The sequence below is a fragment of the Myotis yumanensis genome, unplaced genomic scaffold (genome assembly GCF_028538775.1).
Source record: "Myotis yumanensis isolate MYYU_CA2020_CCGP unplaced genomic scaffold, mMyoYum1.0.hap1 SCAF_13, whole genome shotgun sequence".
Lineage (NCBI taxonomy): Eukaryota > Metazoa > Chordata > Mammalia > Chiroptera > Vespertilionidae > Myotis > Myotis yumanensis.
In genome coordinates this window covers 39023318-39038831 of record NW_027223764.1, presented here as the reverse complement: position 1 = coordinate 39038831, position 15514 = coordinate 39023318, and the positions used below count along the sequence as shown (strand labels likewise).

General features: G+C 35.2%; 1 protein-coding gene across 5 annotated transcripts in view; it reads left to right on the top strand.

Moving 5' to 3' along the window:
- Positions 1-15514, top strand: part of CTNNA3 (catenin alpha 3) — a 1374069-nt gene that overhangs the window by 657310 nt on the left and 701245 nt on the right. The window lies entirely within an intron of this gene.

Here is a 15514-nt window from a genome sequence, read left to right as displayed (position 1 = left end):
GTTTGGACTGTATCCACATAGAGATGTCCATTTCATGAAATGTTTTATCTACAAACACTAAGTAGTTACGACCATTCAGAATATTCCAAAATCATATGCATAATCGGTAGAGAATGTGGCCTTTGGAAAAGGCGTAGCCTTTCCTTGGGCATATATGTGTATGGAAGGACGTGTTCGGTTCTGTAAGATAAGTTAGAATGGTTTAGTTTTGTTTCCTCTACCCAGTTTTAGTTTCTTATGGAACAACAAATTCAAAAGCAATCCACAATATTTTATCACTACTTTGAGAAATCTTTCTGTAATATGTCTTTAAATATATGACATAGTATAGTGGTTAAGAGCTTGGATGGTGGAGTCAGACCACCTGTCTTTGGATTCCAATTTTTCAAATGTGTTCTTCAATGATATTTATTTCTCTGAGCCTTAGTTTCCCCATTGTTCAAATGGGATTGATAATATATCAACTATCAGGGTTGTTGTAGAGAGTAGATGTGTTAACATATAGAAGAGTGTCTTGCACTATAAATGCTATATTTTTAGAAATTATTTATATCACATGCTCACTTTAAGCATTAATTCTTTTTAAGTTTTCCTTCTTATTTTAGCTCCTCTTTCCCCCAAAGCACTCATATAATCAAGTGTCTATTTAGTTTATCATTGAGTATTTCATATTTCTTTATCAGGATGACCTTTTTTCCTATTTTCCATTTTATTTATTTGAGATAACCCAAATTACCCTTGTGAGTGGTATAAGAGGAGGAGTATCCAATCTTTTCTTATGGCTGAGTAGTATTCCATTTGTATCACATCTTCTTTATTCAATCATCTGTCGAAGGACACTTTGTTGTTTCCATGTCTTGGCCACTGAACATAGGGGTGCATATATCTTTGCAAATAAATGTTTTCAAAAATTTTAGGTAGTTACCCATAAGAATGATTCCTGGGTCATACAGTAACTTTATTCTTAATTTTTTGAGGACCCACCATACTGGTTTTTTACAGTGGCCATACCAGTTTACATTCCCCCCAGCAGTGGATCAGGGTTCCTTTTTCTCTACATCCTCTTCAAACTTGATATTGTTTGTCTTGTTGACAATGGTCAATCTAACAGATTTGAGGTGGTATCTCATTGTAGTTTTGATTTGAATTTCCTTAATAGCTAGTAAAATTGAGAATATTTTCATATATCTGTTGGCCATCTGTATGTCTTTTTGGCAGAAGTTCAGGTCCTCTGTCCAGTTTTTAATTGGATTGTTTGGTGTTGAGTTATATGAGACCTTTATAATTTTTAAAATTAACCCCTTGTCAAAGCTGTTGTTTGCAAATATCTTTTCCCATTTAGCTAGTTGTGTTTTTATTTTGTTGTTGGTTTCTTTTGCAGTGCAGAAGCTTTTTAATTTGACATAGTCCCACTCATTTATTTTTGCCTTTATTTCCCTTGCCTTTGGAGTCAAATTTATAAAGTCTTCTCTAAGACCAAGGTCCAAAAATTTAGTGCCTATGATTTTTTCCATGTAAAATTTATTGTTGCAGATCTTATGTTTAGGTCTTTGATCCACTGTAAATTAAATTTTGTATGCGGGACAAACTTTATCTGTGGTAGGCAAACTGCGGCTCGCGAGCCACATGCGGCTCTTTGGCCCCTTGAGTGTGGCTCTTCCTAAACCTTAGGAGTACCCTAATTAAGTTAATAACAATGTACCTACCTATATAGTTTAAGCTTAAAAAATTTGGCTCTCAAAAGAAATTTCAATCGTTGTACTGTTGATATTTGGCTCTGTTGACTAATGAGTTTGCCGACCACTGATCTAGTTCCTTCTTTTGCCTGTGGCTTTCCTATCTTTCCAGCACCATTTATTAAAGAGGCTTTGTTTTTTACATTGTATGTTTTTAACTCCTTTGTCAAAAAATATTTGCTAATATACACATGGTTTTATTTATGGGCTCTCAATTCTGTTACATCGGTCTGTGTGTCTATTTTTATGCCAATATCATGCTGTTTTGATTATTGTCCACTCTAGTATAATTTAAAGTCAAGTAGTTTGATACCTCCAGCTCCATTTTTTATTCTCAGAAATACTGCCATTTGAGACAACATCAATGGACTTTGAGTATATCAGGCCAAGCAAATAACTCAAGTCATAAAAAGCTAAGAACCATATCATTTCACTCATATGTGAGATATAAAATGGAAATTCATAGACACAGAGAATAGTATGGTGGTTATCAGAGAAGAGAATGTGGGGGATAGTAAAGGGTAAAGGGGAGCAAATATATGGTGACGGAAGATGATTTCACTCCAGCTGATGGGAACACAATGCAATATACCGATCATGTATCATAGAAATGTACACTTGAAACCTATGTAATCTTTTTGTCTGTTTAATTTATTTATTTATTTTTAAAAATTTTCACAGTATTACAGATGTCTCCCGTTTTTCCCCCTTTGCTCCTCTCTGCCCACTGCCCTCCCAACCCCAGGCCTTCCTCATACTATTGGCTATGTGCATGGGTTATGAGTATATGCATATATGTGAAACCTATATAATCTCATTAACCAATGTCACCCCAAGAAATGTAATAAAACAGCTATTAAAAGAGAGAAAACACTATTATTCATTGGCAGTAAAACTTTCCCTTTTAAAAATAAATTTTGTTTCATAAAAAAAAAGTAGAGTAGTATCACTTTAAAAATTCAAAAATAGAAAATGAAGACTAAGTGGGAACGCTGAAAAACTTTCTTGGCACTCAACATACAGGGCTTAGTCAATACGGACTTTTTTAGTTGTTCCCACTATACTGATTACTTTGCATTCTCTCTCACTGCGCCTGGTGCCAACACACAGACGTGCATTTATTTTCCTGGAATATAGATATTATAACTCCTCCAGACATTATCTCCTACTGAGATTGATGGACATTTTCGAGGAACTAACTCTTTAGACCTTCAACTGGCATTTTCTGACTGTTCTCTAGGTCTATTGATTCCTCTTAGCAATTTGAGTTTACAGATGAGTATGTAAAAGTGGTGGCTTGAATTTTTTGATAAAAGTAAGAATCTCATAACACCTTTCTTTATGTTTTACAACTACTTATTTGTATTGCCAAGAATACAGTTGAAGATTATATTATAAAAAAAGGAGTCATTTAGCTAAAAAGTAAAAAATACCAATCAATACAAAATTAAATTTGCTCTTCAAAGAAAGAAGATGTTTAAGGGAATGTTCTATTATTTTCATAAAGTGAATTTTTAACGAATAACCCAATACCAGCTTCAGGTTTGATGATTTGCTGGGAGGCCTCAGAGGGCTCAGGATATTCGCTCATGGCTATGACTTATTACACTGAGAAGATACAAAGCAAAATCATCAAAGGGAAAAAAATGAAAGGGGTATAATTGGGAGGAAACCGGCTCAAACTGCCAGAAGTCCTCTCCCAGGGGAGTCGCAGGGCATATTTAACTTCTCCAGCATCAAATTGTGACAACGTGTGTTAAATGTTATCTACTAGGGATGCTTGACTGAGCTGAGCCTTGAAGTCCATGGTTTTTGTCGGGAGCCGGCTCTGTAATCACCCTCTGCCTATAACCTGTATCAAAATGCCAGATTCCTAGTAAAAAGCAGGTCTTCAGCATAAACCATATTGTTTGTACAAATGTGTGGGCACAGGGAACTATTTTTCTTAATTAGGGAAAACTTAACATTAGTTTAGAGGGACTGTTTGCCATTCAAGTTCTGAGATTTCAGCCAAAGATCAAGCTTGCAAATAGACCTTTCTAGCGGTAGCAGTCTCAGGCCTGCTATGCTAACTATATTCTCTGCACAAGCTAAATCCAGTATAGCTCTAAATCCACATATTCTTCTAAAATTTTGTTTTAATGACAACCACTATACAACAGGTTAAGGCCTGAAAATAACTGAGGAAAGCAATATAGATTTTATATTAAAGAAGTTTAATAAATATTAATCTCTTCAGTGCTTTTTGGCAAAAATTGGTGCCATGATCTTCTCCCTTTAACAGTTTATGAAAAGAGTGATCCTTTCACTAGACTTCTCAGAGATTGTACAACAATAACAAAAAGTAAAATAAATAGAATGTATGGACATAAAAAAGCAACTAAGTGTTGTTTGGGATTCAGGACAAAGGATTTGATGTTTATTCTCATTATTAGAGGAGAGTGTCCAGGAGACAGAGTGTCTGCAGAAGTGATACTGAGTAAGGAGACCGATGAGAGTTTGTAGGGATGATGCTGACATTCACTAATGAGGAGTTTGGGCAGCTGCAGAGACCAGGGCCAAAGTCACACATCACAATGATTCCATAAACAAAATAGCAAACTCAAAACAAATCTTAAAAGAAACCAGGGACTTCTTGGGTTGTCTTAACAGGGTTTCAATATCTTAGAAGCCAGTTTAAGAGCTTGTAGTGTATTTTTTTTCCTGCATATTTGGATGAACCACAGAAATAAATCTAAGATAAGACACATCTTCCACGTATATACACAGCTAATTATAGCAGGCAGTAGTTAAGACAAAAATTAAATCAGATACCTAGTGGAGATTAAAGAATCCACCTTTGCCTGAAAATGTTTAGAAATGTCAGTAGCAAGAGATAAGAAAGAAAAACTATACCTGTTTATCCCTGCTTTAAAAAAATTCTGGCATCTTTGACTTCAGCTGGTTTAGTTAGTTCATTGGTATCATAAGAAATGTACAATTTTTGGGCCGATTTGATGCAATTATTGTGTAATGCCCGTTATTTTTTCATAGGAGATCTGGGAAGTAGTTAATTCTACTTATTGATTTAAGGGCATGGATTTTGGAATCAAAGAGACCTTAGTTGAAAGCTTAACTTCATTCAGTATGCTAGCATTGTGGTTATTGATGGGCAATACAGCTTCTCTATACCTCATTTTGATTACCTGTAAAATGAGAATTATGCTGGAAATTAAATGACATTAATGAGGAATGCTTATCTATGTTTCAGTACAAACTATCTATTAAATAAATGGTCATTTATTGTTGTTGCTACTATATAGTAGGTGCTATGGATATAGCCCTTACCCTTAAGGACTATATATGGTGAAAGAGACATGTAAATAAACTCTCAAAATGCTTTTGTTAATTGTAAAAGAAACTTTATTGCACAAAATGATTAAATGTCAGTTGTTCCTTTACTTGAAATATTGTTTTACCAAGATATTTTATTTTTTTTATTAAAAATTTTTAAGGTTGACAATTGCAAGTGTCCCCATTTTTCCCAGCACTTTGCCTACCTCCACCTCCCCCGCCTCCCCCTTTCTTGGCCTTCACCAGACTATTGTCCCTGCCCATGGGGTACGCATATATGTTCTTTAATCTGTTCACCTTCTTTATCCAGTCACACCCAACCCTTCCCCTCGGGCACTGGCCAGTCTGTTCCATGCACCCATGCTTCTGGTTCCATTTTGTTCATCAGTTCCTTTTGTTCATTAGATTCCCCATATGAGTGAGGTCATGTGATATTTATCTTTCTCTGACCGGCTCATTTCATTTAGCATAATACTCTCCAAGTCCCCCCATGCTGTTGCAAATGGTGAAAGTTTCTTCTTTTTTTGACATGCAGTAATAAAAGTGGAAATGAGGCACCGAATTGAACAGAAGTAGAAGATATTATTTTGCCTTCCCAAAGTCTTTCCTAGGAGAATAGGAAAGGCTTTGGAGAGGAAGTGGCCTCACTGAAGCCTTACAATTTACAAGTGAATGTTTTATAGGTGAAGAGAGGGAAGGAACACTCCAAGCAGAATTCACGCACAAATGTATGTTTAGGGAATTATAAATAGTTGATATTGGTGGGTTGTACAATATGAAAGTTAGAGGCAGGAAAAGAGACTGAAGTGGAAAGCCAGAACCAAACCAAAATAAAGTAATAATCTCCCTCTTGGAAAAAAAATGAATTTTTTGAATGAGGCATATTTAAATTAAACGTGGAAATGTTACATCTTACAGTAGTTTGATGTATTTTGAAAAATACATTCACTAGTGTAATTTACACTCTTAACAAGATGTAGAATAGAGATACCAAATATTTACAAAATGCCATTACGTTCATCCAGCTCCCTAGAAGACACATTCCCTCAAGCTCAGATTTCTTTTGCCAAAGATTAGTTTTGCCCAGCTTAGAATTTCATATGAATGACTTTCGTAAGGCTGCTTTTACTCAGCAAACAATTTTTGAGATGCTTACATCAATAGTTTGAACCTATTTAATTACTGAGTATCATTCCTTTGAGTCAATATACTACAAATTTACCCTTTTCACCTGGCTGGTGTGGCTCAGTGGTCGAGTGCCGACCTAGGAACCAGGAGGTCATGGTTCAATTCCTGGTCAGGACATGTGCCCAGGTTGCAGGCTTGATCCCCAGTTGGGGGGGGGGGGCGGGGGGCGTGCAGAAGCCGAGCAATGATCCTCTCTCAGCACTGATGTTTCTATCCCTCTCTCCCTCTCCATTCCTCTCTCTGTTATCAATAAAAACACATTTAAAAAATTTATCCATCTTCATGTTGATGAACACTTGAATTGTTTCCAGTTTGGGACTATTACGAATAGAATGACTGAATATTTCTGTACAATTTTTTGTTGATATATATTTTCATTTCTTTAAGGTATACACTGAGGGGGATTGTTTGATCATAGATATATATTTAATGTCAAAAGAAGTTGCCAAATCTTTTTTCAAAGAGACAGTACCATTTTGCACTGCCACCAGCAATGCAAGAGAGTTCCAAATTATTCCACATATTTCCAGTATTATGATTTTAGACATTTTAGTGGCTGTAGAAATAGTATTCAGTTCCATAATGTTTTTAGTATAGAGTAATTTTTCATGTGTTTATTAGTCATTTGTATATTTTCTTTTATGAAGTGTCTGTTCAAAAACATTTCCCCCATTTTTATTGTTTATATTTGTCTTCTTATTATTGTATTGGAGTTATATATTCTTTACACAAGTCCTTTGTTAGATGTATGTATTGGGAATATTCTCTTCAATTTGTGGCATTCCTCTTCAATTTCTTAAGTGTCTTTTTATGAGCAGTCTAATTTGTCATATTTTTTATAGTTACTAGTTTCTGTATCGTGTCTAAGAAATCTTGAAGATTGTGAATATGTTATATTATGTTTTCTTCAAGAAGCTTCCTGCTTCTAATTTATTAGCCACTTCAAATTAATTGTTGTGCATGGTATAAGAACAGAATTGAGGTTCATTTTTCAAAATACGGTTATCTAGCTGTTCCAGCACCTTTTGCTGGGCTTACTTTTTCTCACTGATTGCTCTAGGCTTTGTAAACATATATTAACCCTATTAATATGGGTATATTCTGGACTCTCTTTTCTGTTTTATTTATTTACATGTCTGCCCTTTTGCATATTTTCTTGATTACTGTAGTTTTATAAGAAGTCTTTAAACCAAGTGCTCTTATTATTCCAAGTTTGTTGTTTTTTTGAGAGTGTGTTACTTATTCTAGATTCTCTGCATTTTCATATAAATTTTAGAATCAGCTTGACAATTTTTAAAATGAAAGCCTGCTAAGATTTTGATTATATTAAAGTTATAGATTAAATTTGGGTGATTTGACAATGTAGCTGTGTTCACTTTTCCAATATATATGTAAATCATTGGTATCCATTTACTTAAGACTTCCTTACTTTGTCTTGGAAATATTTCATAGTTTGCAGTGCAAAGTTGTATTTATTTATTTTTGTTAAATTTATCCTTGAGTGTTTTATGACATTTGATATTTCAAATGGTATCATTCTCCAAATTCCATTTTTCATTTCTTCCTTGCTGGTAAATACACATATAATTGTGTGTTTTTTGTTTTTTTGTATGTTTTGTTTGTTTTGTTTTGTTTTACATATCTCGTAGCCTACGATCTGACTAAACTTACTAGCTCTAATATTTCAATAACGAATATCTTGTGATTTTTGTGTGTACATACTCATGTCTGTGAATCATGTTTTCTGAGACAGTCTTTCTTATTCCTTTATATTTAATATTTCTCTTAGATTTTTTTTCTTGCCTCATTGCATTGGCTAGGACCTCCAGCATAATGTTGAATAAAGGTACGGAGAATGGACATTCTTGTCTTAATTACAATCTTAAAAAAACACATTTCATATTAGGTATAGACTTATCTTTGGTTGAGAAAATTCACTTCTATTCCTAGTTTGCAGAGATATTTTTTTCATAAATGGGTGTTGAATTTTCTCAAATGCTTTTTTCTACATATATTTAAATGACCATATGCTTATTTGCCTTTATTCTGTTAATATAATGAGTGGTATTGATTTCTGAATATTAAACAAACCTTGCATTTCTGAAATAAGGCTTAGCTGGCTGAGATGACTTATCCTTTTTATATAGTAATGAATATAATTTGCTAATATTTTGTTAATTTTTTGTATGTATAAGTATAAAGTACATAGAACTGTTAAAGTTAATGTATAAATTTTTAGAGGATTGAGTTAAATTCAGAGAGAACTTAACAGAGATAATTTTAAAATATCTTTATTTATTTAGTTTTCATATAGTTGTAGTTCTTTGGTGATTGTCTACCTTTTTGAGACAAAATTGTGTTATACTTTTCAAGAAATATTTAAATTAAAAAAACATTTTATTTCATTTTTATTTATTTTTTTAAAAATATATTTTATTGATTTTTTCACAGAGAGGAAGGGAGAGAGATAGAGAGTTAGAAACATCGATGGGAGAGAAACATTGATCAGCTGCCTCCTGCACATCTCCTACTGGGGATGTGCCCGCAACCCAGGTACATGCCCTTCACCGGAATCGAACCTGGGACCTTTCAGTCCACAGGCTGACGCTCTATCCACTGAGCCAAACCGGTTTTGGCTAAAAAAAACATTTTAAAGTTTATTAGAAACATTTGAAAATTGCCATACCTTATTTATCCCATTTATTTCTTTTGTGATATTTTCATTTTCTCATAGTAAATGTCTAAAATATTTTGCTATTTCATTGTTTTTAATACAAAGAATTGATTTTTTATATCCGCAGATTTCATTTTTAAAAGTATTGCTGTGTTTTATCAAATGTGTAATTCAATGGATAGTAAGATACATCATTAACTTATAGCCCACTAAGAAAGCAAACAAAATAATAAAACACTGCCAAATAAGTGTTATTACACTGCTTCTTTTATCTCTTATGATATTTTTATTATATTTATTAAGAGAGCCCTTTTGACAGCTTAGCATATTTTCAAAACATTTATCACTATTGTGCATACATCAAAGAGGAAAAATAAGCAAACTATGTGGATTAAGTTATTACTCTTCACATTCAGAATCTAATTCTTCCAAATATTTTAGTCATTTGTACATATGTTTTTCCCTTGATATTGTGCTCTGTGTCACCAAAATATTGGTGATTTAACTTTATTTAACAGTATTTACTTAGTGTTTCCTATTGGAAGTGACAACTAGCAATACATTTTCTCAATTTTTATTTATCTGAGATTCTCTTTTTAACTTATTTTGAAGGATATTTCCTCTAGATATTGAATTCTAGATTTTCAAGATTTTTATTCTTTTATCACTTTCAAGGTGCCATTTAACTGTCATCTAGCTTCCATAGCTTCTATTGGGAAGAGAGATAATATTAATATTGTTTCCCTAAAAATAATGAGTCCTTTTCTCAGCTTCCTTTTTAAATGTTATGTTTGTTTTGCTCTTGTGTGGTTAGACTGTGATGTGCCTAGTTCTGTTTTTCTTGAATTTATCCCCGTTGGGGCTCACTGAGGTTCTTGAATCTGTGGGCTTTGCATCTTTTAGATTTGTAAAATACACAGCCATTCTTTATTTTTTCAAATATTGATGGCCTTAGTCTCATTCCCTCTACACTCTCTTTTAAGATTCCTGTTAAATGTATGCAAGACATTTTGATCATTTCCCACATTTCCCTTTTGCTCATCCCTGTGGTCCTCTCTCTTCTAGTCTTGTGCTTCTAATTTACTACCATTGGATTCTGTGTCCAATCTACTGTTATTCCTATACAGTGAGTTAACTTCATATATTGTATTTTTCAGATTTAACATCTCCATTGTATACATTATATACTCAATTTTTCTGTGTACTCTATATTTTCATACATCCTGTTTATTATTCATTTTCATTGAAGTATTAATCATAGCCATTTTGAAGTCCTAGTTTGTTAATCCCATTATCTGGAAATTCTCTGGATCTATTGCTATGGGTTCTTTTAGTTTTTAGCGTTCACCCTTTCCTGATTCTTCACATGCCTACTTAATTTTTATTGTAAGCTAAACTTTGTGGATCATGTGTTTCAGAGGCTCCAGATTATTTTAATTTTCCCTTAAGAATGTTGAGTTTTAGATTGACAGTGAGTTAAATCATTGGCAGGTCATTTTGATTCTATCAAACTTGTTTTAGGTTCTCTTTGTAATTTTTAAACCATGCATTTCCCCCCCCCCCTTTCCTTTTTACTAAGAACCAGCATATATATATTTCCTTTGAATTACATTCTTTTGAGTTGTACACTTTATTTTGTTTAGCTGGCTGAATCCCCCTGCAGATCTGTGTATGCATGATAAGGTAATGCAAATGGTCCATACAACAATTGTAGATGTCTAGTAGGCTCTCTTTCAATATGTCTTAACAGGCCTTAAATATCCTTTTTAATTCTTATTTTTTGAGTTTTCTGAGATTTTGAATAGATGAATTATATGGCAAAATGACTATAGTACTACCTATGCATTGATATTAGAATCTTTTTGTATAATCATTTAAACTAATAGAAGTTTACCTGCTAGGGCTTCAACTCCTAGAATTCAGTGTACTATCTCTAGTTCCCTTTATTTTCTGAGATGTGGAATCTCAAACTGAATGTAGAAAGGGCTACTGATATTTGTTGGATTAGTCAACAAATTGATTACCTAAAATAGTTGTACCTGCAATGAGCTATAGAGTTTCATAATCTTCTATCATTCTTATATCATTTTCACAATTTTTTTCATACATTAAAAACTACCTATGCTATTTTTTGCCTAATATTTTCCTTTAAACAAACTTTAAATCATCTCACTTAAAAAAATAACTAATCCTAAATGATAGTCAACAATCCTAAACATGTTAACTGCCAGACTTAGTTATTAATATTGTTATTAATTATGAAATATACTAGAGGCCCGGTGCACAAAAATTTGGGGGGGGGGGTCCCTCAGCCTGGCCTGTGCCCTCTCATAGTCTGAGACCCCTCGGGGGATGACCACCTGCTGGCTTAGGCCCGCTCCCTGGGAAATTGGGCCTAAGCTGGCAATCAGACATCCCTCTGGCAGCCCAGGAGCCTTTGGGGGATGTCCACTTGCCAGCAGGGAGCAGGCCTAAGGTGCAGTCGGACATCCTTAGCGCTGCTGAGGAGGCGGGAGAGGCTCCCACCACCACCACTGTACTGGTAACCATCAGCCTGGCTTGTGGCTGAGCAGAGCTCCCCCTGTGGGAGCGCACTGACCACCAGGGGGCAGCTCCTGCATTGAGCATCTGCCCCCTGGTAGTCAGTGTGTGTCATAGTGACCAGTCATTCCCAGTCTTTCTGCTGTTAGGGTCAGTTTGCATATTACCCTTTTATTATATAGGATAGAGGCCTGGTGAATGGATGGGGGCCAGCTGGTTTGCCCTGAAGGGTGTCCCGGATCAGGGTGGGGTCCCGCTGGGATGCCTGGCCAGTCTGGGTGAGGGGCTGAGGGCCATTTTCAGGCTGACCAAGCCCCCCGCCCCCCCCCCCCCCCCGCGACGGAAGCTCCCAGTCTCTCCTTTTTTCCTTTTTTTAAAAAAATTTTATTCTGGGATTTATTTACCTTCTGTAATTGAAACTTTGTTGCTTTGAGTGTTGCTCAGAGCTGGCCGGGAAGCTTGGCTTCCTCCATCATTGGGGCAACCAAGCCTCCTGCTTGCTCCAGCTCTGTGGCTGCCGGCCGCCATCTTGGTTGGGTTAATTTGCATATCGTCACTCTGATTGGCTGGTGGGCATGGCTTAAGGCGTAACAAAGTACGGTCAATTTGCATGTTTGTCTTTTATTAGTGTATATATATATATATATATATATATATATATATATCCCATGTTCAAAGGCTGTTAAATTGCGTTGTTTACCCATATTTTCAGAAAAACATCACTTCTACTGTCATGGTAAACAACCTGCTTCCCCATTTATAATGGTTTGGCCCTCTAGCAACTTCAGCGGGAAATTATAGCTAATTTGCCTACAAACATCAGGTGGTCATAATAATCTGGCGACTCAGTGTATATCAAAGGCCAATCTAGTCATAGCTGAACAAATCTATAGTAATTTACAAGGACTCTAATACCTGTTTTGTTGATATGATAAGATTCACGGAGTATTAAATGAGGTGACAGATATGAAATTATGTAAATAATTATGTAAATTTTTAGTTTAGCTTATTTTCTGTATTCCATGAGCTTAAGTCAATTTGTAGACTGAAGAAAGTATCAACCCAGGGAGACCCTGCTCCATCTCTCCAAAATGAGCAGAAATAAATAACCTGAGGCCGAGAGCAAAGACAATAATAGACACTTTAGAAACAGCAAGCCCTACACTTTTGATTTGGTTTTCCTTTTTTAAAAAAATTGTCCTTTAAAAACAGGAAACGCACACACACACACACACACACACACACACACACACACACCCCTATTGCCAGGTCAATATGTGTTATTGGATTTATACCAAATTCAAGGTTACAATGGCACTGTACTCTCCCAGCATTACCCAGGGGAAAAGGTTATTAAGAGGAACAAATAAAGGGAAATTGAATGGTTATGGGTTCAACTGCTGGAAAGCACTTAAAGGTTTCCTTTATTTTGCTATTTATTCATGCACAATGTCTTTAGTATTTAAATGTGCTTCTTTTTATTGCTGAATCCATTGAGGCAGTGAACTGTATCTTTTTGAGCTGCTTGTGTAGTGTAAATGTCGGATTGCCATCCTGGGAACCACAATTTAATCACCACATAGGTATCATTTAGCTGAAGACATTTTGCCTTACAACACCATACAAGTGTTAGGGTGATATATTTAAATTATTTTCCAGCTTCAAGAAATATGCTTCCTCTGTGGTGGGACTTTGGTTGGGTCTGAGGAATTGGGAATAAGCACAGAGAATAAAGAAAGAAAACAGCTACTTTGGTGGTCAAGTTGACATTCTTGACCTTGCTATTCAGTAGAAAATAACATATTTACAGGCTCTTCACTATTTCCAGTTTTGTTTTTCCTTGAAATTGTGTCAATAGACTTTAAACACATAGAATAGTTATTATTTGTTTGTTTCTAGACTGTAAAAAAGAAAAGAATAATAATGAAGGATTATAAAAAGGATAATAATGGAAAACCTAGATAGCTCAGAACATTTGTGGACTTGAGGAAAGAATTGACACTGTTGGGGAGTGATGGATAGATCATCCTGTTGAGAACAGTTTTACTTTGTCTCATGGCACAAGGCCTCAGAAACCTTGTGCCATTCATTCATTCATTCCTTGTTAATATTTACTTGGTCTTTCTGGCTACTATGTTTTAAAAATCCTTAAGACTTGATTTTCATCTATGGCATTTTCCATCATTTTCCATATTCATTCAAGTAAAGGATGGTTGTTGTTTAAGGGCTAAAGTTTTATTCATTTGATTAGAGCCTAGTGGGATCTTTTCAACATTTATGTTCTCATATCATGCTATTTCTGTGCCCTTTTTATCCACTGCCTAATTTTGCTCTAACCAGGTTCTTTATGATCTACTTCTGGCAGGTAATTTGATCTTAAATGCTTAGTATTAAAATGTATTAGTTTTCAATTCAATGGATGTCTCAACTGAAGGTGAGTGGGAACTTTGATCTTTAGTGACTCACTATTTAAAATTTGCTTGTGTATTACTATATTTGTGACTAATGTCTCATGTGAGAACCAACTTGATATAGCTGAAGTAGGAGGAAAGGTGAGGAATGTGATCCCAGTACAGGGAATAAATGGAAGTGCTTTTTTATGTAGTTTCAGAAATATTTACTATACTGACATTTCAGTAGAGCAGATGCCATGAGCCTATTTAACAGGCATCTAAATAACAGCTCGAGTTCAAAGGATATTACAATAAAAATGTTAAAGTAATGATACACATTTAAAATATGTAGTGTATAGTGTAGATAGTATGTACCCTACCACTTATAAAAATTTAATGGATCTCTTTTCTGTTCTTCAAAATGTGATAGTAGTGTTCTACCTCAGAGTGGCTACTAAAGTAGATAAAGCACCTAGAGAGAATAGCACAGTTCCTGGTTTAAAATTGATGTGGATAATTAGGTAATTTTTAATTGGATACATTTATTTTAAGCTAAAAGTCCCCATAAGAAAATTTCTTGGTAGGAATTTCAGAATATAAAAGTACTATACCTCTGGATTACCATTTGGCATCCAACATTGGTAGATTATGAACCTAACTCTCATATCAGCTCTGTCATTAACCAGCTGTTGAATTTTGGTGAGTTTCTGACTCAGTTTCCAGATTTATAAAAATGAAGTAATTTCTGTACATTTTACTGTGATTCTTTTGTTTTCTATATTCTGTTGGTCAATGAAAAGCAATAGTTGAAAACCTTTTAACACCCCTGTGAACCTCTAGTAAAAATAATAACCTAAGTAGAATGGCTTTTAGGCAGACTGCTGCCTAGACTTGGGTAGGTAGGTGGTCTTTAGAAGTTTGTTCTAGATACTACAAGTACTCCTGGTAATATCGCCCATGGTGGGGAGCCTCTAAATCTTGTAAAGCAGCTTCAGAAGGGAGGAGAGAAGGGAGAGACAGAACTGTTGAAAATATAATGCTCTAATGTACATGGTCAAGGATTCTAACAAATTCCCAAAGTCTCTCCATATATCACTGAGAACTGCAATATTAAAACTATAAATGTGTAGTATATCAAGTATTTGGCATTAAAAACAGACCTTGCTGTATAAACTTATGGTTTGTCACTCTTATCTCTTTATGAGAATAACAGTATAAAGATCTCCAATTGGCCCTTTAGCCTAGAACTCCTAAATACTCACCACATGGTCAAGGTTGACCTGAATGAACAGCTGTGGAGCCCAGGCGCGCCACCTGCCCCCCCTCCCCCCCCCCCCCACCCCCGGCACTGCTGTCATTTTGAAAAGAATCAAGATTCAGCACCTAGTGGGCCCTCCACCCTCAATGCTACGAGTCTGTGGGTCTCCAGAAACATTAACTGCACGTTGTGTAAGTCCATGGGCAAGTTTGAATATTGAGATCTAGTTGGAAAAAGTAGCAGCCAATACAACATAAGCTGGAATCATTAGAAAAGCTAAAGTAAGGTTTTTGTTTTTTTAAATGCTTCCAGTTCAAGTCAAAATTAAGGTGTCTGTTAAGTCTCACAAGCTTTCAAAGCTGTGGATATTTTGCTGGTTTTGGGGGAAGGG